Below are 23,111 nucleotides of genomic sequence, written 5' to 3' on the forward strand. Positions count from 1 at the left end.
GCAAACTGCGTCAGGCGATGAAGATCGAGAGCCCCCTTTTCGAGGACGCCTACTCGTCCCCCCCCCTCTCTTTTAAAGGATGTCCATGCGCGGAGGCGAAGAAGTGCAACTCACCGGCAAGCACGCTCCGACCCCGCTCAGCACAAGAACTTCCTCACTCCCACCATTCTCCGAGTGTGTTTGTTTCGCGGAGTGAAAAAGTGCTGCGAAGGCCATCCTGCTCTCCTATTGGCTGTGCCCGATACACCTCTGCATTGGTATTGGCTGAAGGGGGATAGGAGGAAAAAATGCGACCATTTGCAAGCGGGCCTATGTTGAGCTCAGATATTTTACATTCTCACAAGGAGCCGGGATAATTGTAGAAATGGACATAAGTATATCCTCGCCCCCCACCAGCGCGCCCAAGTAATTGCAGGGCAAATGAAAAATTAAACCCGGCCATAGTTGTGGTGGATTTGGTTGTTGATGCTCCAGAGGTGCTGTTCCAAGTAGTGTAGTGGCAAACTCAGAAGTGCAGGGGCCCTTCCTGACCGTCACAGCCACGTCCCCTTCAAAGATTATACAACCCTGTAAGATATGCAGCCTTCAGCTGGGATCCAAAAACAGTGCAGCTGAGAGTAAGGCAGGGGTATTTCAATTGGCTGTCTGAGAAAAAAAAAATGCAGGGGTGTTGAAACCTTTTTCACTCACTCAAACACAAACATTTCAGGTTTTCAAAATATGATACCCCATGGAAGCTTCACCCTCTCAACTCAGCCCTCATGGACAGATCCCTTCTCATGTAAACAGCCACCTCGCACACTCCCTTAGCCCATTAGCCTTCCCTAAGCTCCTTCATTATATCTCTCCCCTCCCCCAACAGAAACATCCACACACCCAGCTGGATTGAACTATGCGCGTGCGCACACACAGTGGTGTAATGGTAAATTTGGAAATGCAGGAGCTCATTGGGACAGTCTCCAAGGGCAGTCCAAAAATTTCAGGCAGCTGAAATCAACACACCAGTTCTAGGAGTTTTCATCTCCACCAGGAGCACATCTTTGGTAAACAGAATAGGTCTTAACTACCCATTCCAGACCAAGTCATCCCAAATACTTTGCATTCCAACATGGAACAATGTTGCTTGAAAAATTCATCCCCCCCCCCCCTACAGTGAGGATCACAGAGAGCTTCGGCTATTGGGCAGTATAGCAATAAATAAATAAATAAATAAATAAATAAGCTCAGAGGGAACAGGGAATTCTGAGGCGGGTGGCAGATGACCTCAGAGTCCCTGCTGATGAAAAAGTGCCTGGGCTGTGTCCCTGCGAGCCCTGCCTCCACTACACCCCTGGCTGCTCCACTGTTCTGTCCCTACTAAGGCCTAGTTCTCATTGAAATGTTTGGCTACATTACCTAAGACTGCAGGTTGGGAATTGAATAGTCCTCCATACCACATATAACCCACATACCAAAGCAATATGTTCAATACTAATATTACAACATATATTGTTAGCATAATGCAATAATTAACAAACTAATCTTACTTTTCCTTGCTTTTTTTTTTTAACGTGACTCCTTGGTATGCTTCACCCCTCCCACACTTAAAGGCACAGTGCCACTGTATATATGGGGTAGAATTCAGCATAAGTCCTACTTAGAGTGGACCCACTGAAAAGAATTTGAGAAGTTAGTCATGACTAACTTAAGTCCCACTGACTTCAACTGGTCTACTTTAAGTAACACTTATGTTGGATTTTACCCCCACCCCCACACGTATTATACGTACATACAAAACTAACATGCTAATGAGAGGCTAGGCTTGAACCCTTCTCCCTGCCATTTAGGGTGCTTCCAGAAGAGGCTTTTATAGGGGACAAGTAGGACTGATGCATATGACAAAGTCCAAAACTGTTTAAAATCATTTTTAAATTTTGCATGTTAATGATTTTATATTATGTTTTTATTCTCTTGTATTTGTGGCTTGTAATTCTTGTGAACTGCCCAGAGAGCTTTGGCTATTAGGCGGTATAAAAGTGATAATGATGATAACATTAATGATATAAACCTTTTATTGTCTGTTCTGAATCCTCTTGAAGGACTTCTTCCTATTGTGCTGTTCTCATGGAGACCTCTTTCTTAAGAGATATTTTGTGCTTAAGCAGAGATCCTCAAACACTAGTATATCATGTCCAGTATGTAGGACGGATATGTAAAAATCTTGGCTTTCTCCTTTAATACACACACATACTACAGTCAGTTGGATTCAGTTTGCATATATTCTAAAGAGAAAGGCTATGATTTATACATGTGTCATGTGTACACTGTTTATAACTGATGCAATACATGTATTTTGTGTACTCAGATACCACCCAGGTCTTCATTTTATTACTATTATTATTATGTATACCCCAATTCTCTGAGAATTTCCAGGGGTGCAGGGCTTACTCCAGGTTTTGTTTCCTTTGGAATGAGTTCAAAGGGGGCTTACTGGTGTTTTGTAATATCTGTGTTTATTTACAAATATACAAGTTGGGCACAGTATCAGACACCCCAACAAATGTCCCAAAGTTTACTGCTCCTCCATCAGGCTTGCACCCAGAGATGTTCCAGTTCAGTTTCTTTCTCTCCCTGCCCCCTACCCTCTCTCTGCCTTTTTGCCAGCCTGCTCTTTTTAGGCACACACACACACACACACAACTGTATGGCAACATCTCCAACAATGGAAAGCAGATAAGGTGGAGGAAGAAAAACATGCCCCCTTCCGGAACAGTCACTGGCTATTTGCTTCTTATTCAGTGGAAGGTTGTCTAACAGTTTGTCCCCATGGCCTTAGTTTAATTAACAATAAAATGTGCCTGGCCAGTCTGCCTGGCAAATTTCAGGCCCACCCTCTCTCTTAGAATCAAGAACTATGAAGTTAGTACCCTGAGAGATCATCCAGCTCAGCCCTGAATCCCATGTTATTGTTTCTTCTCTTAATTAGTCTTGGTGTATTGTTATGTGATATTCTTCCTTTCTGTTGCCTGTATTTCAACTTCATTTCAAAATAAAGTTTCACATCTAAAGGAAGTAGATGTCATAATGCATTCTGTTCTATCCTGTTTCTCCTCAGGAGTACATGAACCTGTCTAGATGCCCTTCACAGGTGCCCTGTCTTCTGAGGTTAGAGGGGCAGGGGGCTTTTCAGTGATGACATCTAACCGATGGAATTTCCTTGGCACATGTGATCTTTTAGACGTGAAGAGAAATCCATTTTGTTTTCTCTGACTTAATGGCATCTCAGTTGGCCTTTTAAAGACATTTGTTCCCACACTGCTTTGTGACTAATTTTTAACTGACACCAGGTGTATGAATTTATTGGTTTTATATGCTAGCTGTGACTGTCTTTATTTTGTTTTTAGTATATTTGATTCACTTATAAATTTATATTCATTTATATTTATTTTGATGTTTTATTATATATTTTTTCCTTGTGAGCTACATTGAAACTTTGGTCAATAAGATAGAATATAAATCCTAATATAGCTGAGATATATACCCAACAAAACTTACAGTTGTGTTCTTCAAGATGTGTTTGGTAAAACTTTTACTTGTAGCTTGATATCCACCTGAAGGCAGTACACAGAGATTTTTTTTCACAGCCAATTCTTTCAGGTGCTCTGGATTCTGCACTCTGATCTGTAAGGGGCTGGCAGGCAGAAGGACTTGCTTTGTAGTCAGGGGTTGCACTAAGTGGCCTTTGGCTCCCCCAGCCTTTCTCTCCTGTGGTACGTCTGACTTCATTGCAATGCCAAAACATCTTATACCCAGGGAATCCTTCTCTGTAATGAAAGCCTTAGAGTCTTTTGGCTTTCTCCCAAGTCCCAATAAAGCACCTTCAGATATCATGAGACATTTTTGGATTTTTGTACACACAACAAAAATTGTCAATGTTATGCTAAGATCTCTGTATCACAGCTATAGGTTCCCAGTACTATTCATTCATTCAATTTATGAGCCACCCTATTGTTGAAGTTCTTAGGGGAACATACATAATAAAAGCAAATATAAAGTGCTGCTATGCAATAATTAGAAACAGAGCAGACCTAAAAGAAAGCAAAGCCATACTATAGTTTGTTAGCAGTAGTGCAAATGTCTCCTAAATGTATGTGCTGGCCTTCAAATTATGCTCGTAGTAAGTCTTTCTGTCCTGAATGAGTAGCACTTCCTTGCTGTAGCTTAACAGAGGTGTTCCTACAGCTGCAAAAACTTTGCTAAAGCTTATTTGCTTTTTAAAATAATTGCTATTAACCAACCCCCCCTTAAACTGACAACATCTCTTTAGCACACAGAAGAGCTGATAAACCATTTTATGAGCCAGCTATAAATTATATCGCACAACAAAGGGAAAATGTCTGAATATTTTTTCTTGTAATAGGCCATTAAGAATGTTGTACAACTAATTAATCTATTAATTAGACACCTATCATCCTTCCACATGATAGTATGTTGCCAAAGGAAAAAACTGCCTCTGGGCCAGGCAGAAGATAGGAAGGACAGAAGATATAAACAAACAACAAAGTAAAAGGAAATGATTGAAACAAGTAAAGAGAAATGCAAGGAGAGGCAATGGGTGAAGAAGAGGTGAAGTAATATCCTCCGTTTCATTATTCTTCTAAACAAAGGAGTGAGATCCAGATATAATGAAGGGATACAAAAAAGCCAGTCAAATCATTAAAAAAACAACAACAGGCTAATGTGGAAATCACATATTTCAAGAGCTTTTATTATTATTCTGGAATCATCCCCTACTTCAGTTAATGCACATTACAACCATTCACAAGTTATGCTTTTCTGTTTTGACTGTCACTACAGCATCTCTGGCTAGTGTGGAAGAAAGAACTCCTTCATTTGCTTACTGAAGATGCTGGCCCCTGCATTGTAACTAGACTTGGATGGATTCCTATATATCCCAAGGCAGCCTTCCCCAGCTGCCATCCTTCAGGTGTGTTGGACTACAACACTCAGCATCCTGGGAGTTGTAGTCCAACACCTCTGAAAGTCTCCAAGCTGGGGAAGTCTGCCCCAAGGCAGCCCTCTAGCAAGCATAATAAATACTATATGTATAATGCATTATGAGATTTCTACTCCATTTTCTGCTTCAGGGCACATATTCTGTAGTTGGAGAAATAGAGAATAATCTTACTCTGTGTCCTAATCCACACATGTAATGTTCACATGTACAGAATTAGCACTTGTTTTGAGGGCATTTAGCCTAGAATCACAGCATGCAGCAGCAGGAATTGGGATGCCGGGCGGGATGGAGAGCAATAGACCTAAAACTGATCTCTCTATAGTGGGGAATTAACAACAAGACCAGAGCCAGAGATTAGAATAACTGAATATAGTTAATTACAAATATAGAAAGAGTATACACATAGGAAGCATTCAGATATGATGGACAACTCTTTAGTTAACTCTATGGAGGAATTTGAGGTGGAAAGAAGGGCCAAGAAAGGGCTTTAGATGGGGAAAGGAGGATGAGAAGTTGCTCCAGTGAAGGAGACAGGAGAGGATGAGTGGTTGGATAATCTAACTCAAATGGTGATAAGGATTATACAGATGATTAGAGCTGTGGAGATACAGGTAAACGTTCTTGGAGTTAGCAGGGAGAAGGAAGGAAAGACAGAAGAGAAAAAAATATTGAAATGCAAATATTACCTATTCCAAGGTAAAGAAAATAATGTAGGGATGCATGAGTAATTAGTTTCAGTTTGTTTTTTTTACCAGGATTTACCCAGTTTGCATCTCCTGGAACTGCACAGACCTGAATGCAATCTACAGTTGAAGTCTGACATATCCAAGCTTGTGATGTGATTTGTGGAACAGAAAATGCATTAAAAATGTGTACATTTAAAAAATGCACATAAAAATGTGTACTTAAAGTGCAAATATGCTTTACTCAATGTGAGAAAAGGAATTAATTTAAGAAATGTGCACAATTAGTGCATACATTTGCAAAAATATGCATGAAAATATGCACAGATTGTGTGAAAATGAAAAAAACGAAGCTCGTAATCTGATTCGGATAGGAGTCAGAATGAGCTTCAAGGTAGAATTCGGACAACCTCGATGAGCTTGAGTTTTGCTGACTCACACTTCCCTAGACTAAAGAGAGTGTTTCCCTTCAGTGTCTGCTATGATGCAGGAATTTGTTTTGCAGACAAGAATACTAGATTTTAGCAACTGTTTCTTGAAGAATATTCATTTATTCTGACATTTAGAAACTGCCCCTCCACCCACTGGGCTCTTGAGATAATATACAAAATACAGATAAACGCAGCAATAAAAACAAAACACAACCAATGCAGTCATTATGGGATCGCTAATAATTATGGATCACTAAGCAACCTGGCCCTCAAAGTACACCCTTGTAGGGGCACAGAAAGATGATGATAAGGGCCTGAAGGCTACAAATGTCTTATTAGGTCCCCCTGAGTCCTAACTTTCCAAGATGCTTGAGCACCATTTTTTGGCAGAAAGGTGGGCTATAAACAAACAAATACAGAGCTAGAGTGGGGACAAACTAAGGGACTGAAAGAGTGGCAAGAGTTTACCTAGGGCACTAGTGAGCTTTGCAGAAGCGGCAAGTGCAAAGCAGGAAGTCTGTGTCCACATTCTGGGTGTAGGTCCCTCATCTTAACAAAGCTAATGAGTGTTGACAGATTTACAGATGGTGGCAGTGCTTTGGCATGGGTTTTTCCCTCTTTAGGGCTCTAGAAGGCAAATCATGAAGTGTGCCTTAAATGGCTTGATTGTGCCAGGGACTGGGTAGGAGGAAGTCTTTTACATATTCTGTTGGTCCCATGCCCAATGTATAGGAGTGGAAACCCCACCTGTCAAGTTTTTTCTTCACTTACCTTATCCAGACAGCATAGACATTTCTAGAATCAAGCCAGTGAGACTGAGCTCCTTGGTATAAATCAACATTTATTGATTTATAAATGATTTATAAACATAGTGTTGTTGTTGTTTTAATTTCTGGGGGATTCTGTTGTGTTCTGAGGGGTGGGTAGCCTGCCTGATAGGCGGGAGTGAGGGGGCATGTGTCCACCTGATGGAGGCAGTGGGGGGAGTGTTGGGGGCCAGAACATACCGAGACTGGGCAGCAGGCACTTGTGGAGCGCTAGGGGCAGGCCATGCCAGGTAAGGGGAACAAGGGAGAGATGTGTAGTATCTGTCCCCTGCTCCGGGCCTGTCCAGAGCCAAAAGATGGCTGGGGGAGGCGTGACTCCATCTTCTGGCCTTCATTTGCTGCTCTGCAATGCCAGGTCTGTTACCCAGAAAACCTCCCTCATCCATGACATGATCCTGGACAAGGGTGCAGACCTGGCATGTATTACGGGGACCTGGCTGGCCAAGGCTGCTGCTCCAACTCTTGCGGCCATGTGTCCAGCTGGATTTTCGTATGCACAGTAGCTCAGGCTAGGGATTGGGGAGGGGGAGTGGCTGTTATCTACCGAGAGTCCTTGGTCTTCACCAGACCCCCTCTCCGGGAGACCAAGGTTGCTGAGTGCATGTACTGGAGGTTGGGCCTGAAGGGCAGTCTGGGGATTCTGCTCGTGTACTGTCCACCCTGCTGCACGACTGACTCCCTAGCCAAGGTGCTTGAGGTGGTCTCTGATGTTAGTACAGCCCCCTAACTTATTGGTGTTGGGGGACTTCAATGTACATTCGGAGGCCATCCTCACAGGAGCACCTCGGGACTTCATGGAGACCATGGCTTCCTGAGAGATGCACCATATTCTAACTGAGCCCACCCATGTAGCCGGTCATGCACTAGACCTTGTGTTTGTTTCTGGAGAAGCGGGGAGTGATCTGGAAGTCGGGGGTATATCCACCACCCCCTTGTCATGGTCAGATCACTATCTGGTGATGTTAGACTTCTCGGTTCCACAACCCCTCTGCAGGGGTGGAGGACCCATTAAAATGGCCCGCCCCAGGCATCCTATGGATCCGAATGGATTCCTGAACACGCTTGGGGATTCTCTGGAGCACGCCAACAGCCACTCGGTTGAGACCCTGGTGGGTGGCTGGAATGCCGCAATCACTGGGGCATTAGATCGGGTGGCTCTGAAACACCCTCTCCCCCTGAACTGGGCTCGGACTGCACCATGGTGCAATCTGCAGTTACGAGCTCTGAAACAGGAGGTGAGACGGCTAGAGCACCGGTGGAGGAAGTCTCGCTCCAAAGACAATCAGACACGGGCTAGAGCTGTATCTTCAGCCTATCATGTGGCAGTGAAGGCAGCAAAAAAGAAATATTATGCTGCCTCTATCATGTCTGCAGAGTGCTGTCCAAGGGGGCTGTTCCAGGTGGTCCGGAGCCTGGTCGGTCCTGTGGCTCCGGAACCACTGGAGCATTCTAAAGCCTCCTGTGAGGCCTTGGCAAGGCACTTTGCAGATAAAATTGATCGGATTAGGAGTGTTACTTCGCATGCTGTGGATACAGTTAGTGAGCAAGAGGCGGCCTGTGGCAAACCAATTTTGTGGGATCGGTTCCAGCTTCTTCCTTCTGATGAAGTGCAAGGTGCTTTCATCTGTAAGGCCGACCACCTGCTTACTTGATCCTTGCCCATCTTGGCTCATTATGGGCTGCAGAGAGAGACTGGGTGCGGGGATCAGGGTGGTGGTGAACACCTCCCTTGAGGAGGGAGTGATGCCATCAGCCCTCAAGGAGGCATTGATAAGACCGCTCTTAAAGAAGCCCTCCTTGGATCCCCAAGTTCTGAACAACTTTCACCCAGTCTCGAATCTGCCATTTTTGGGCAAGGTGATTGAGTGGGTGGTGGCGATGCAGTTGAAGGCACACTTGGAAGAAACCGATTATCTAGACCCATTTCAGTCGGGCTTCAGGCTTGGGCATGGGTAGGGATGTACGAAACTCACTTACCTTTGCTCCGTCCCTCCACACAGAATCTTCGATGGGGGGGGAGGTGATCCGGCCCTCCCCCCCAGGATCCTCGATGGCTGGCTCCGCTCCGCGGCCAGGCCGCGGAGCAGCTGGCCAGGGCCATCCGCAGCCGGATTTCCAGCCGCGGACGGCCTGGTGCGGACGCCATTTGCGTCCAGCTAGACAGCCGTGATAGGCTATGTAAGAATTTACGTAACCTATCATGGCTAACGTAAAAAAACAAAACAAAACACGCAGCGTACGCAAATGGCAGCGCCTACGGCAGCTGCCATTTGCGTTCCCTATTTTTCGCCGACTTATCTTACGTAAATATTTACTTAAGATAAAACGGCGAAAAAAAGGGGAATGCAAATAGCGTAGGGGACGCTATTTGCGTTCCTTTCTTTTTTCCCCTTCTGCCCTATGTAAATATTTACATAGCCTAGAACGGCGAAAAATAAAGGAACGCAAATAGCGTCCGCTACACTATTTGCATCCCCCTTTTTTACCGTCGTTTTATCTTACGTAAATATTTACGTAAGATAAGTCGGCGAAAAAGAGGGATCACAAATGGCCGCTGTAGCCGCCGCCATTTGCATACGCTGTGTGTTTTTTTTTTTACATTAGCGGTGATAGACAACGTAAATTCTTACGTAGGCTATCACGGTGCAAGGACAGCAATGGCGGCCGCGGCGGCAGCAGCCCTGCTGTGGCCGGCCAGGAGACCAGCCACCACTGCCGCCGCCGCTGCCGAATCTGCCGCTGAATCCGCTCCAGGTAAGTGCCTTTTGGTGGGAGACAAGAGGAGGCTGGGGGATGTTGACCTGGTGTTGAATGGGGTACGGTTACCCTTGAAAGACCAGGTCCGCAGCCTGGGGGTGATTTTGGACTCCCAGCTGTCCATGGAGGCTCAGGTGTCAGCTGTGAGCCGGACAGCGCTGTACCAACTCCATCTGATATGGCGGCTGCACCCCTTCCTTCCTGACCACCTGCTCCCATCGGTAGTACATGCCCTGGTCTCCTCTCGTTTAGACTACTGTAATGCACTCTACGTGGGGTTACCCTTGTAGACAGTTCGGAAGCTGCAGCTGGTACAGAACGCGGCAGCTCGCCTGATTAAAGGCAGCCGCCGGCAAGATCACATCACTCCAGTGCTGAAGGAGTTGCACTGGTTACCAGTTGCTTTCTGGGCGAAATTCAAGGTGTTGGTTTTGACCTTTAAAACCCTATATGGTTCCGGCCCAGCCTATCTTAAGGAGCGCCTCCAGCAACACCAGACAGGCCGCTTAACAAGATCAGCCTTGGATGGCCTTCTCTCTGTCCATCAGCCAGGACAGCTAGACTGGTGGGGACGAGGGAGAGGGCCTTCTCTGTGGTGGCCCCCACTCTGTGGAACTCCCTCCCTAAGGAACTCCGTCATACCCCCTCTTTAATGAGCTGCCGCCGTGCATTAAAAACGTGGTTGTTCAGGCAGGCATTTGGGGTGGGTTAGGGTATTTTAGAAAATGTTTTTATTGTAGAATTTTATTGTTTTAAACTGTTTTATTATATGTTGTACATCACCCAGAGTGGCTGGGTGACCAGCCAGATGGGAGATTAATAAATTTAATAAATAAATAAATAAATAAAATGGCATAACCCCTTCTCTTCAGTGATATATATCTGTGAATCTGAGGATGTCCCAATTTCAACCCATCATGGGGCTTTTAAAACCAGCTTTTCCAGTTTTAGCAACCTCAGGATTCCTTTCCTTTCTCCTTGGGGGTAGTGTTTTCATTCCCATCCTCTGCTAATCAACCAACTGCAAATTAGCAAGGAGCAGGGAAGGCATAGGGATCAGAGAATACTGCCATTGATGAAGAGAACTGGGAGAAGCTATAGTTCCTGAACTGGAAAGCAGAAAGTTTTAAAAGCAAAATAGTATCCTCTCCCCAGCAGGTATTTAAGATGTGCAGTGCAGGGAGGAAGTGGGAGAAAGGAAGCTGTTTTCAAGAAGCAGCAGCTATGGTCCAGGGTTTATTTCTGATTGTGTTTTGTGAAATCTGTATTTCTCTCTGTGTGTGTTTGTGTGTGATGGATTCAGAGTGAACGCTGTTTTTAAAAAGCCCGACACAATTCAGCATGGTGCGAGTAGCAATAATCAGGAAGTCAGGTTGAAGTGATTAACCCTGGATAGTGCTTCCTCTTCTCATTGTGCTGAAACATTTATGAATCAAGACAGCGCATTTTTATGTGAATGAAATGGCCTTGAAATTATCATCGCTTTTTCAAGCCAGCTTTAGGAGAAGCCATTTGTCAATATCACTTCAATCATGTAGGGCAGGGATGCAGAATATAAAGCCCAGGGACCAAATCTGGCCCTTCGGGGTCCCCAGGGGTCCCCAGAAGGCCATGCCCCCCAATGCTGTGGGAACATTTTGTTTCCACAGTGGCTAACAAGATGTCTGTGGGAAACCCACAAGTAGGTCACAAGTGCAATAGCACCTTCCCTCTTGTGTTCTCCAGAAACTCCTGTTCAAAGGCATGTTGCTTCTGATAGCCATCATAACTGGTAGACATTGATAACCTTATCCTCCATAAATTTGTTGAATCCCCTTTTAAAGCTGTGAAATTGGCAGCCATCATTATTTGCTGTTGTAGTGAATTCCACAGTTTAATTATATACTGTGTGAAGTACCCCCTTTTGACCATCCTGAATCTCCCACCATTCAGCTTTGTTGGATGACCCTGGGTTCTAGTATTAGGAGAGAAAAAGAGAAATTCTCCTTACACACTTTCTCCACACCATTCATAATTTAATACACCTCTACTATGTCCTCCTTATACTTGCCTTTTTTTTAAGCTAAACCCCAAACATTTTAACTTTTCTTCATATGAGTATTGTTCCAGTCCCTTGACCATTTTGGTATCCCTTTCTCCACCTTTTTGAGCTGTACAGTATCCTATTTGAGGTGCAGTGAGCAGAACTGTACAAGATATTTCAAGAATGGTCATACCATACATTTATATAAAGGTGTTATAATATTGCCAGGTTTATTTTCGATTCCTTTCCTAATGATCACCATCATGAAATTTGCCCTTTTCACAACAGCCACAGAATGGGTCGACATTTTCAGCGAGCTATCCACCTCAACCCCAAGATCTCTTCCCTGGTCAGTCACTCCTAGCTCAGTCCCCATCAGTGTATGTGTAAAGTTAGATTTTTTTTTTTTTTTTACCCCAGTGTGCATCAATTTACGCTTACTTGCACTGAACTACATTTGCTATTTTATTGCCCATTCTCCCAGTTTGGAGATATCCTTTTGGAGCTCTTTACTATCCCTTTTTGTTTTAACTACCCTAAATACTTTAGGGCACAATCCTATGCATGTTTAGACAGAGAAAAGACCGACAACTCCCAGCATTCCCCAGCCAGCAAAGGAGTTGTAGGCCTTTTCTCTGTCTAAACATGCATAGGATTGTGCCCTTAGTGTCATCAGCAAACTTGGTGACCTCACTGCTCACCCATAACTCCAGATGATTTAAGAAAAAGTTAAAAAGCACTAGTCCCAAGACAGATCCTTGGGGGAACTCACTGTTTAGATCCCTCCATTGTGAAAACTGTCGATTTATTCCTACTCTGTTTTTTTGTACTTTAACTAGTTACCAATGGATAGGAGGACCTCTCATCTTACCCCATGACTGCTAAGTTTTCTCGAGTCAGCAGTGAGGGGCTTTGTCAAAAGCTTTTTGAAAGTCCATATGTCTACCAAATCACCTCATCCACCACTCTCAGATCTAAAATCTTTGCAGAAGCTATGTTGACTCTTCTTCAGCAAGGCTTGTCCTTCTATATGCTTGGTAATTCTGTTTTTTAATAATGTTTTCCACCAATTTATCCAGAACAGATGTTAAGTTAACCAGCCTGTAATTTCTGGGATCCCACTGAACCATTTTTTAAAAGTTGGAGTTACATTGACCATTTTTTATTCTTGCGGTACAGAAGCTGATCTTAGGGACTTGCTACATATTTTTGTTAGAATATAAGCAATTTCACAGCTGAGTTCTTCAAGAACTCTCAACTGGGACTGGTTGTTGTTGGGAGGTTTTTTGTATTCAATTTGTCAATAAGGTCTAGAATTTAATCTCTTGTCACCACTGTTTGCCTCAGTTTCTCAGACTGTGTTTCTAGAAAATGTCAATTCAGGCACTGGTATCTGCTCTACATCTACTACAATGAAGACAGATGCTAAGAATTGGTTGATTCATTCAGCTTCCTTTAGCACTCCTTTAACTTCCTTGTTATCCTCCCTAGCCAATTTCCTGCTTCTGATGTATTAGAGCTTTTCTACACATTTATTGTGTGCTCATCATTCCCTTCTCACAGTTTTTTACAGGTCCTTTAGATGACATTGTGAACCTCTACTTTTGCTTCTGTTCCTGAAGAGCACTTTCAGGAATTTTTTTAAGAGCAAGGAAAATGTGGTATTTATTTGTAAAAGTGAAAGAAAACAGTTTTCACTTGTGTATCTGTGCTAGGTGGCACAATGCCACCTAGAGTTTATATAGCGAACAATCAGGAAAGGAAACACTTTCTGTAGTGTTCAGATCTCAATTCTGTGATGAAACCAAAATAGATGCAGTGGATTAACAGCCTTGTGTCGAAAAACTCTTAAAGAACATAAGAAGAGCCTTGCTGGATCAAACGAAAGGCCTATCTAGTCCAGCATTCTGTCTGCACAGTGGGTGGCCAACTAGCTTCCTGTGAGAAGCCCACAGACATGTTCCACTCATGTTCCTCAGCAACTGGGATAAAGAGGCATAGTGATTCTGATACTGGAAGTAATATGTATCCATCGTAACTAGTAGCTATTTATAGCCTTATCCACTATGAATGTGTAAAAGACATTCCAGGGCATAGCCGTCACCTGAAAATTCATGTCCAGAAGCATCCCCAAGTAGTGTATCTGACTCTTTGTAAACAGTACGACTCCCCTCCAGGGCAGGAATTTCCCCAGGTGGCCAATTCACTGAGTCCCCAACCATCAACATTCTGTTTTGTCTGGATTGAAGGAAGCCACTGAATGAGATGAGACTGATGAGACTGCACCCTAAAACTATGGACACACCCTACCCAGAAGTTTCATGTAATTGTTGGAGGACAAAACTGAACACTTAGGAACCCCATAGGATAATTCCCATGTGATGGGAGGGACATCAGTGGCCCAGCATTACCTTGTGGAACGTACCCTTTAAGGAAGAGCAAAACCACCACAAAATGGTTCCTCCAATTCACAATCCTGAAAGACTGCCCAGAATGATACTGTGCTCAATGGCCACTAAAAGATCCAGGAGAACCAAAAGGGCCACATTCTCCCACCCCACACCTGGTGTAGGTCTTCTATTAGGGTATCAAGGCAGTCTCTGTCTCAGAGCCATGGTGGAAATTAGACTGAAATTATTCACTATAATCAGCTTTATCTAAGAGCACCTGGAGTGATCCAACCCTTACCAGGTGTGTCAACTTCTACAAAATAAAATTCTGGTAGTTCACAGGCAGAGCCCAGCAGGGTCAAGGAAGATTGTCTAAGCATCCAGGACAGTGCCCAGCAGTACAAGGGCAGAGCTCAGGTACCCAAGGAGGAGCCTAGTGGAAAAGCAGTAGAAAATGCTGTGTTTATCTACTGTGTTCAGCTATTCTCTGGGATTATAAACTTCTAGTCACCATGCAATATATCCCATATATTATACCAGGCTGTCCAATTTTGCCACTCATAAGCACAAAGCAACAATTAAAAGTGCCTAACTCAAGCAGGTGAGCCCATCTTACACATCTAGAACCTATATGCAACATATTATTAAGAAATTAAGTATTTTGAAGACATTCTAGGTAGCATTTTATAGATGGGAAACAGGCAGAGAATCTTCAGTCTAAAAGACCATTAGTGAATGCTTGGTAGAGAACTCAAAATTAATGCAGAGCCAAGTGAGTCAATGCACTATATAAAAGCATCCAAAATATCTTTAAAAAACCCTGAGAAGGTGGCTGCATGGGACAGAGTGACTGGGGCCCATGGAAGTGAATGGGTGTAAATACTGCTGGTGCTGGCAACACATTTTCTCCATCCCATTCTACCACCCTCTAAGGTTTTAAAAAAAACAGCTGGGAAAATCTGTGTATTTTTTGGGACTGGGAAGTAAATGGAAGGGAAATGTATGCAAATTTAATGGCTGGGAAGTTCATGGAGGTGAAATTTGTGCAAATTTAAAGACTGGTAAGTAAATGGAGGGGAAAGCTGCACATTTGCAGTAATGGAGCAGTTCATACAGGTGTGCAATTTCCCATCCATTTACTTACCAGCCATTAAATATGTGTACATTTCTGCATTGTTGTTTTTTTAACTGTCAGAGAACCACAGCAACCACAGCAGTAAGTGCTCTGAAAATGAGCTGCAAAAAGGGGGTGGGAGTTAATATCTTCCCTTTCCGGAGTCGCTGGAGACCTGGGGAAGTGTTGAAAAGGTGGGGGACACTGAGATGCGCCAGTCCAACACTTAAAAGTAAGAGGATCACATCGCCAAGAGGGAGATATTGTTCCCCCCCCCCTTTGGTGCACCTACTCCTTTGACTTCCCCCGCCTCCATTCTTGGTGATTCTGAGTTGTGCTACCAGGTCCCTTCTTCCACTTAGTATTATTTCTCCCCCGGTCCTTCTCAATCTTGCCTTGTCAGTTTCCTTGTATGTTACCCATTTCCCTTCACCGCTCCTTTTGACAGATGAAATGTACAAGGAAATTGTCCAGGCAAGACTACACATATCAGATGGCCATAAAAGTGACTTGCAAAAGACTGACAAAAATAATTTTAAAAAATATGACTCCACTGTTCATTTTTGAGGCACTAACTGAATGCAGAGTTCCAGAGAATAGCAAGGAGAGACAAGAAGGCCTTCTTAAATGAACAATGCAAAGAAATCGAGGAAAACAATAGAATGGGAAAGACTAGAAATCTTTTCAAGAAAATCGGAGATCTCAAGGGAACATTTTGTGCAAAGACGGGCATGATAAAGGACAAAGAAGGCAGGGACCTAACAGAAGCAGACGAGATTAAGAAGAGGTGGAAAGAATACACAGAAGAACTATACAGGAAAGATCTGAATGTCCCTGATAGCCATGATAGTGTGCTCACTGAACTTGAGCCGGACATCCTCGAGAGTGAAGTCAAGTGGGCCTTAGGAAGCATTACTAACAACAAAGCTAGCGGAGATGACAGTATTCCAGCTGAGCTATTTAAAATCCTAAAAGATGATGCTGTTAAAGTGCTGCACTCAATATGCCAACACATTTGGAACACTCAACAGTGGCCACAAGACTGGAAAAGGTCAGTTTACATTCCAATTCCAAAGAAGGGTAATGCCAAAGAGTGTTCAAACTACCGTACAATTGTGCTCATTTCACACGCCAGCAAGGTTATGCTCAAAATCCTACAAGCTAGGCTTCAGCAGTATGTGAACCGAGAACTACCGGAAGTACAAGCGGGGTTTCGAAGAGGCAGAGGAACTAGAGATCAAATCGCCAACATTCGCTGGATCATGGAGAAAGCAAGAGAATTCCAGAAAAATGTCTATTTCTGCTTCACTGACTATGCTAAAGCCTTTGATTGTGTGGATCACAACAAACTGTGGCAAATTCTGAAAGAGATGGGAGTACCAGACCACCTTACTTGTCTCCTGAGAAACCTGTACGAGGGTCAAGAAGCAACAGTAAGAACTGGACATGGAACAACCGATTGGTTCAAAATTGGTTCAAAATTGGGAAAGGAGTATGACAAGGCCATATATTGTCGCCCTGCTTATTTAATTTATATGCAGAGTACATCATGAGAAATGCCGGGTTGGATGAATCACAGGTTGGAATTAAGATTGCCGGGAGAATTATCAACAACCTCAGATACTCAGACGATACCACCCTAATGGCAGAAAGCGAAGAGGATCTAAAGTGCCTCTTGTTGAGGGTGAAAGTGGAGAGTGCAAAAGCTGGTTTGAAACTCAACATTAAAAAAACTAAGATCATGGCATCTGGCCCCATCACTTCCTGGGATATAGAAGGGGAAGAAATGGAAGCAGTGACAGATTTTATTTTCTTGGGCACCAAGATCACTGCAGACGGTGACTGTAGCCATGAAATTAAAAGATGCTTGCTCCTTGGGAAGAAAGCTATGGCAGACCTAGACAGCATAGTAAGAAGCAGAGACATCACCTTGCCGACAAAGATTCGTATAATCAAAGCTATGGTTTCCCCAGTAGCAATGTATGGCTGTGAGAGCTGGACTATGCTATGGTCCATGGGGTCACGAAGAGTTGGACACGACTTAAAGACTGAACAACTACAACTAGAATAGTTTATTTTCATCAAGTGAAACGAAATGTCTATGTTTGAATGGCATCTCAATACTCATATTTGAGAAATGATCAGATTGGTAATTAATTTGGATAAAATAGTCTCCTTTAACTCAATGGGTGAGTTTGCAGGTCACACTAAGCCACCCTGTGAACCAGCCCACAGTGGGCTGGTTGTTCACAGAACAACCCATGGTATGCCCAACAGACAATTAGGCTTGCTGTGGCTTGTTCTCCCCCTCCCTCCCCCTCAGTCCTCTAGCCAGCTGTCAGGGGCGCCCTAGTGGCCTCTTTCAGTCTACTACAATAGCCAACTCAAGACACAGATGAAAGGATTCTTTTTAAGGCTTTAATCCTTTTACAACTTAATGACTCTTTCAGATGCGAATCACCAGTGACTAAGCAATGAACAGTGGAGTAGCCTATGCTCCGGGTAGGCAGTTGGTCCCCGTTTGAAGGAGAATCACTTGAGGACCCTGAACTTATGGGCTAGGGAGAGATCCTCCCTCTTTCCCTTGGGTCCACGGGACGCGGCCATTGCTTGCATGCCAAACGGGCGCTATGCCTCCTTTCCGCGCCCTCCATCGCTCGTCGCTCCCTGCGTCTCCGTCGAGCATCTAGCAAGCCCCCCTCCTGTACTTTCTCACTGCTAGGATCACTATCTCAGGAATGCCAGCAGGAGGAATCTCTGCCAGCTGCTGTGCCTGTGAGGGATGAGCTGGCTCCTCTCCCACAGATTGCTGATCCTCCTCAGAATCAGAACTGCTCTGGGGTTCTATCGGCTCAGTTTCCACCACGACACCGGCTCCGTCACATATCCCAGGTGACTTGGCAGCACAAAACCTTTTGTAGCACAAATCCTCTTGTCTCCCCCTCCCCACTCTGATCACTACTTCTTTTCGTTCCCCAGCTTCTGTTAAAAACAAAACAAAAAACCAGTCCATCAAAATTGTGCAATATCTTCCCCTTTCTCCTTTGCTTTTCGCTTCCCTTCTTTCCTCAGCTACTTGTAAAGCCTCATCAGACAGCCACTTTGCTTTCTTGCATTTCTTTTTCTTTGGGATGGATTTAGTTGCTGCCTCCTGAACAATGTTATGGACCTCTGTCCATAGTTCCTCAGGCACTCTGTCTATCAGGTCTAATCCCTTAAATCTATTCCTCACCTCCACTATATATTCATAAGGGATATGATTTAGGTCATACCTGAACGGTTTAGTGGTTTCCCCTACGTTCTTCAATTTAAGCCGAAATTTTGCAAGAAGCAGCTCGTGATCTGAGCCACAGTCACCTCCAGGTCCTGTTTTTACTGACTGCACGGAGCTTCTCCATCTTTGACTGCAAAGGACATAATCAATCTGATTTCGATATTGACCATCTGGTGATGTCCATGTGTAGAGTCGCCTCTTGTGCTGTTGGAAAAGAGTGTTTGCTATGATCAGCGTGTTCTCTTGGCAAAACTCTATTAGCCTTTGTCCTGCTTCATTTTGTACACCAAGGCCATGCTTGTCTGTTATCCCGGTGATTTCTTGACTTCCTACTTTAGCATTCCAATCCCCTATGATGAAGAGGACATCTTTTTTTGGTGTTAGTTCTAGAAGGTGTTGTAGGTCTTCATAGAACCGATCAACCTCAGCTTCTTTGGCCTCAGTGGTTGGGGCATAGACTTGAATTATTGTGATGTTGAATGGTTTGCCTTGGATTCATACTGAGGTCATTCTGTCATTTTTGAGATTGTACCCCAGTACTGCTTTTCCCACCTTTTGTTGACTAGGAGTGCTACTCCATTTCTTCTAAGGGATTCTTGCCCACAGTAGTAGATATGATGGTCACCTGAATTAAATTCGCCCACGCCTGTCCATTTTAGTTCGCTGATTCTCAAGATGTCGATGTTCAATCTTGCCATCTCATGTTTGACCACCTCCAGCTTACCTTGATTCATTGATCTGACATTCCAGGTTCCTAAACAATATTGTTCTTTACAGCATCGGACTTTCTTTTCACCACCAGACACATCCACAGCTGAGTGTCCTTTCGGCTTTGACCCAGCCGCTTCACTCTTTCTGGCACTACTTGGAAATTCCCTCTGCTCTTCCCCAGTAGTATATTGGACACCTTCCGACCTGAGGGGCTCATCTTCCAGCATCATATCTTTTAGCCTTGTGATACGTTCCATGGGGTTTTCTTGGCAAGAATACTGGAGTGGGTTGCCATTTCCTTCTCCAGTGGACCGCATTTTGTCAGAACTCTCTGCCATGACCTGTCCATCTTGGGTGGCCCTGCACGGCATAGCTTATGGCTTCACTGAGTTACGCAAGCCCCTTAGCCACAACAAGGCAGTGATCCATGAAGGGGAAACTATTCTAGTCTGCCCAGTAACTATCAAACCTTGCTCTGACCTATCAGTCATGGGCATTTCATTTTTGTTTCCTACTTAGTTTTTGTGAAATCAGGGATGGGCCAAGACAGAGTGAAGCAGAATGGAGCAAATATATACAAATCTATGCAAAATACATACAGTGAGAGAAAGCCTGCTTATAAGAATGAAACAGTATAAGTCATACTCTATTTAGTTGTGAATTAACATTTGTTATTGTTCAGATTGCCTTCATTGTTCTGGAAAAATATGAAAACATTTCAATGGGAAGCTTGATTTAAATCAGGGATTTAAACTGACTGTTTTCCTGCATTTTTTAAAAAATCACCTTAATTTAAATTAATCTACCCTGGAATTAACCAACTAAAATACATTATTTTACCACTGACACGTACTCATAGCACGCACGTGCGCACACACAACCAGAATGATGATGTGGTTCTCCATTGATCTGGTGAGTGTGGTTAGTCTTGGGCTTGGCAACTAGAGAGGAACCCCATAGCAAGCCTAGCTATTACCCACCCAAGTACTTTTCCCCCACTCCAAAGACTATTCAGCAAGTGGCTTTCAGTTGCCAAGCCCAGCATGATCTGAAGATGGCTTCTTAATAAATGATATTGAGTGGCTCCCTGCCCAATCGCCTACCATTGAAACAACCTTGAAAAATGTAGCGCTGCTGGTGTGACTCACCTTGGATCTTTCTGTTTTTTCTTGCCATAATTTGGATGATTGTAAGTTGCGTTCTCTTTTTATATGAGGTATTCTCTTTGGCATCTGTGGGGACTCTGAAGAGCCCTGCCTTAGTGCCTTAATGGCCATCAGGTCCTAACAGTATTATAAACTGGTGATACAATATGTGTATGTAACCTCAAGTATTTACAGATAATAATTTCCATATACACATTTGCTCAGATGTGTTCCTTTCCCTCCCAGGTAGAATCAAATGAGAGCATAATTCAATATAGCATGCCCATGTAAATATTGCATTTCAGGTTTAAGTTCAAGCCTCAAGCAGGAAGAGCATCTAATTTGTTAAAATTATCAAGGTCACATCAGTGCAGATTTGATTAACTGTTACTGTCAGTAAACGTATTTTGAGTGTGGCTCTTAGACATTGATGGGTTAAGGAATGTGGTCCTCCGAGTCATTAGAATTTGTCACCCCACGCACAGGGCAGCTGGACAAAGCCCACAAGTGGCAGTGACTTCATTAGCCCCTTCCTTCATACCAGTGCAAAAGGCAGTGAACTAATGGCATAGATCAGCAACTATGTGGCATGGAGGGTAAATAAAGAAAAGGGATGCTATTGTGCAGCTTACTGAAATTTCAAACGAAAGTAAATATAGATATTTACAGTGCAATCCTATACATGTCTGCTTAGAAGTAAATCCCATTGAGTGCAATAAGGCTTACTTTCAGGTAAGTAGGAATAGGATTGCAGCCTTAATGTGTATTTACTAATGTAATAGGATTGCTTGTCCTCTTACAGCACAATATCAATTCTTCCATGCAAATCATATGTGTAGAATGTAAGTTATGGCTTGTGCAAAGTCTCAGATCCCTTGAGCCAAACTCAGTCAAGCATGGACATTCAGATAAGACTTCCAGAGAGCTTGAAAATAATTTAGGCTGCAAACGTATGGTCCCTTGGAGGGTGTCCCAGGAGCTGCTGGATGCTGCAGACCACTCCCTCTGTGGGCAAGGAGCGTCTTTTGCCTAGGGAAGTCCTCCTTGGACATTGATGAATTTTTATGCTGCCATTGCTTCCCCACCAGTGGAGCCAAAACGGGATGGCTGGGGTGTGTGTTTTGGGGTCAGCTGAGGAACTGCAGCATCCTAGGCCCATGACACAGCCTAAAGAGAGCCCTGACTATGTCTGCCTGAGTGCTGGTGTAGTAAATGCCCTCCCAGTAAAGGAAACGGCCACTTCTGCCCTGGTTGGTGTAAGCCTGCAGGGCTTAAAAAGTGGCAGTCTCTCCATGGTTAGGCCTCCCTTCCCACGTTAACATCACTCTGCCTACCAATTTCGCCGTCATTAAAATAACAATGCATTAGCCAAGAGCAGGCAGCAGATGGCAGCATTGTACTATACAGCAACTCCACTTAGTCCAGCTGGTTTCCTTTTATCAATTATTTTAAGCAAATCTAGGCATACCTCTGGAAAGAATGATGCTGATTATGAGTGACTAAAACTGATATTCTGCTAAGACTCTAGGGGATTTAGAAATATACCTCATATTAAACGTAATGAGCGACATATACATTTAAATCCTTTAGGGTGTCTGGAAATACGGCATTTAATTTACAACGATTATAATTGTTGTTACTGTTTTACAGTCTGTGTTCTCCTCTTTCTGGTTCAGTTGTGCAAAGTCCTGCTAAGTAACAGCCTACCTTTAGCGGATCATACTAACCTACCAATCCATTTTTCTTGTAGCCAAAAAGCGAATCTTACGAGGAGAGGGTGCTGATGTGGCAGTATAAAGAAAACGAACGGAGAGAATGCAAGGAAGATCCACTCAGACCGTGATCTTTAAGAAATCATTGCTATTCCAAATTCAGGTCAAGTTGGGACAAAACAGGGGTGAATATCAGGCAAGGGCCGTGGCTCAGTGGCAGAGCACCTGCTTTGCTTGTGAAAGGTCCCAAGTTCAATCCTCACTATCTCCAGGTAGGGCTGGAAAAGTTCCTGCACGAAGGGGGAGAACTGCTGTCAGCTGGTGCTGACAATACTGGGCTAGATGGGCCGGTGGCCTGACTCAATATAAGCCAGCTTTTTCCCTATGTTCTTGATCAACGTGCATGGTCGTTATGTGGGCCAGGGACTCTTGATAAACTGTGGATGCTAAAGCTGTTTCAGATTACTTTGTAACTCCTCTAGGTGGTGACTGTTTCTGCCAAGGCTGAGAAGCTGGACATTATGTTGTTGTTCAGTCGTGTCTGACTCTTCGTGACCCCATGGACCACAGCACGCCAGGCCTTCCTGTCCTCCGCTCTCTCCCGGAGCGTGCTCAAGTTCATATTCATTGCATCGGTGATGCTATCTAGCCATCTCATCCTCTGCCGCCCCCTTCTCCTTTTGCCTTCAGTCTTTCCCAGCATCAGGGTCTTTTCCAGGGAGTTTTCTCTTCGCATTAGGTGGCCAAAATATTGGAGCTTCAGCTGCAGTATCTGTCCTTCCAAGGAGCAGTCAGGGTTGATTTCCTTTAGGATGGACTGATTTGACCTCCTTGCAGTCCAGGGGACTCGTAAGAGTCTTCTCCAGCACCACAGTTTGAAAGTGTCAATTCTTCGGCGCTCAGCCTTCCTTATACTAGTTCATTTTTCAGAGAGAGGATGGGGTTGAGGACATGTCATAAGTCAAATAAAGAGGGTCAGACACTGAATGAGGTCTCAATAAGTGTTCAAGATGGCTTGGATTGCCAGTTGGCCAAGAACAACAACTGC

Source organism: Heloderma suspectum, chromosome 4 (genome assembly GCF_057233095.1).
Source record: "Heloderma suspectum isolate Gila_16-S chromosome 4, 16-S_ref, whole genome shotgun sequence".
NCBI lineage: Eukaryota > Metazoa > Chordata > Lepidosauria > Squamata > Helodermatidae > Heloderma > Heloderma suspectum.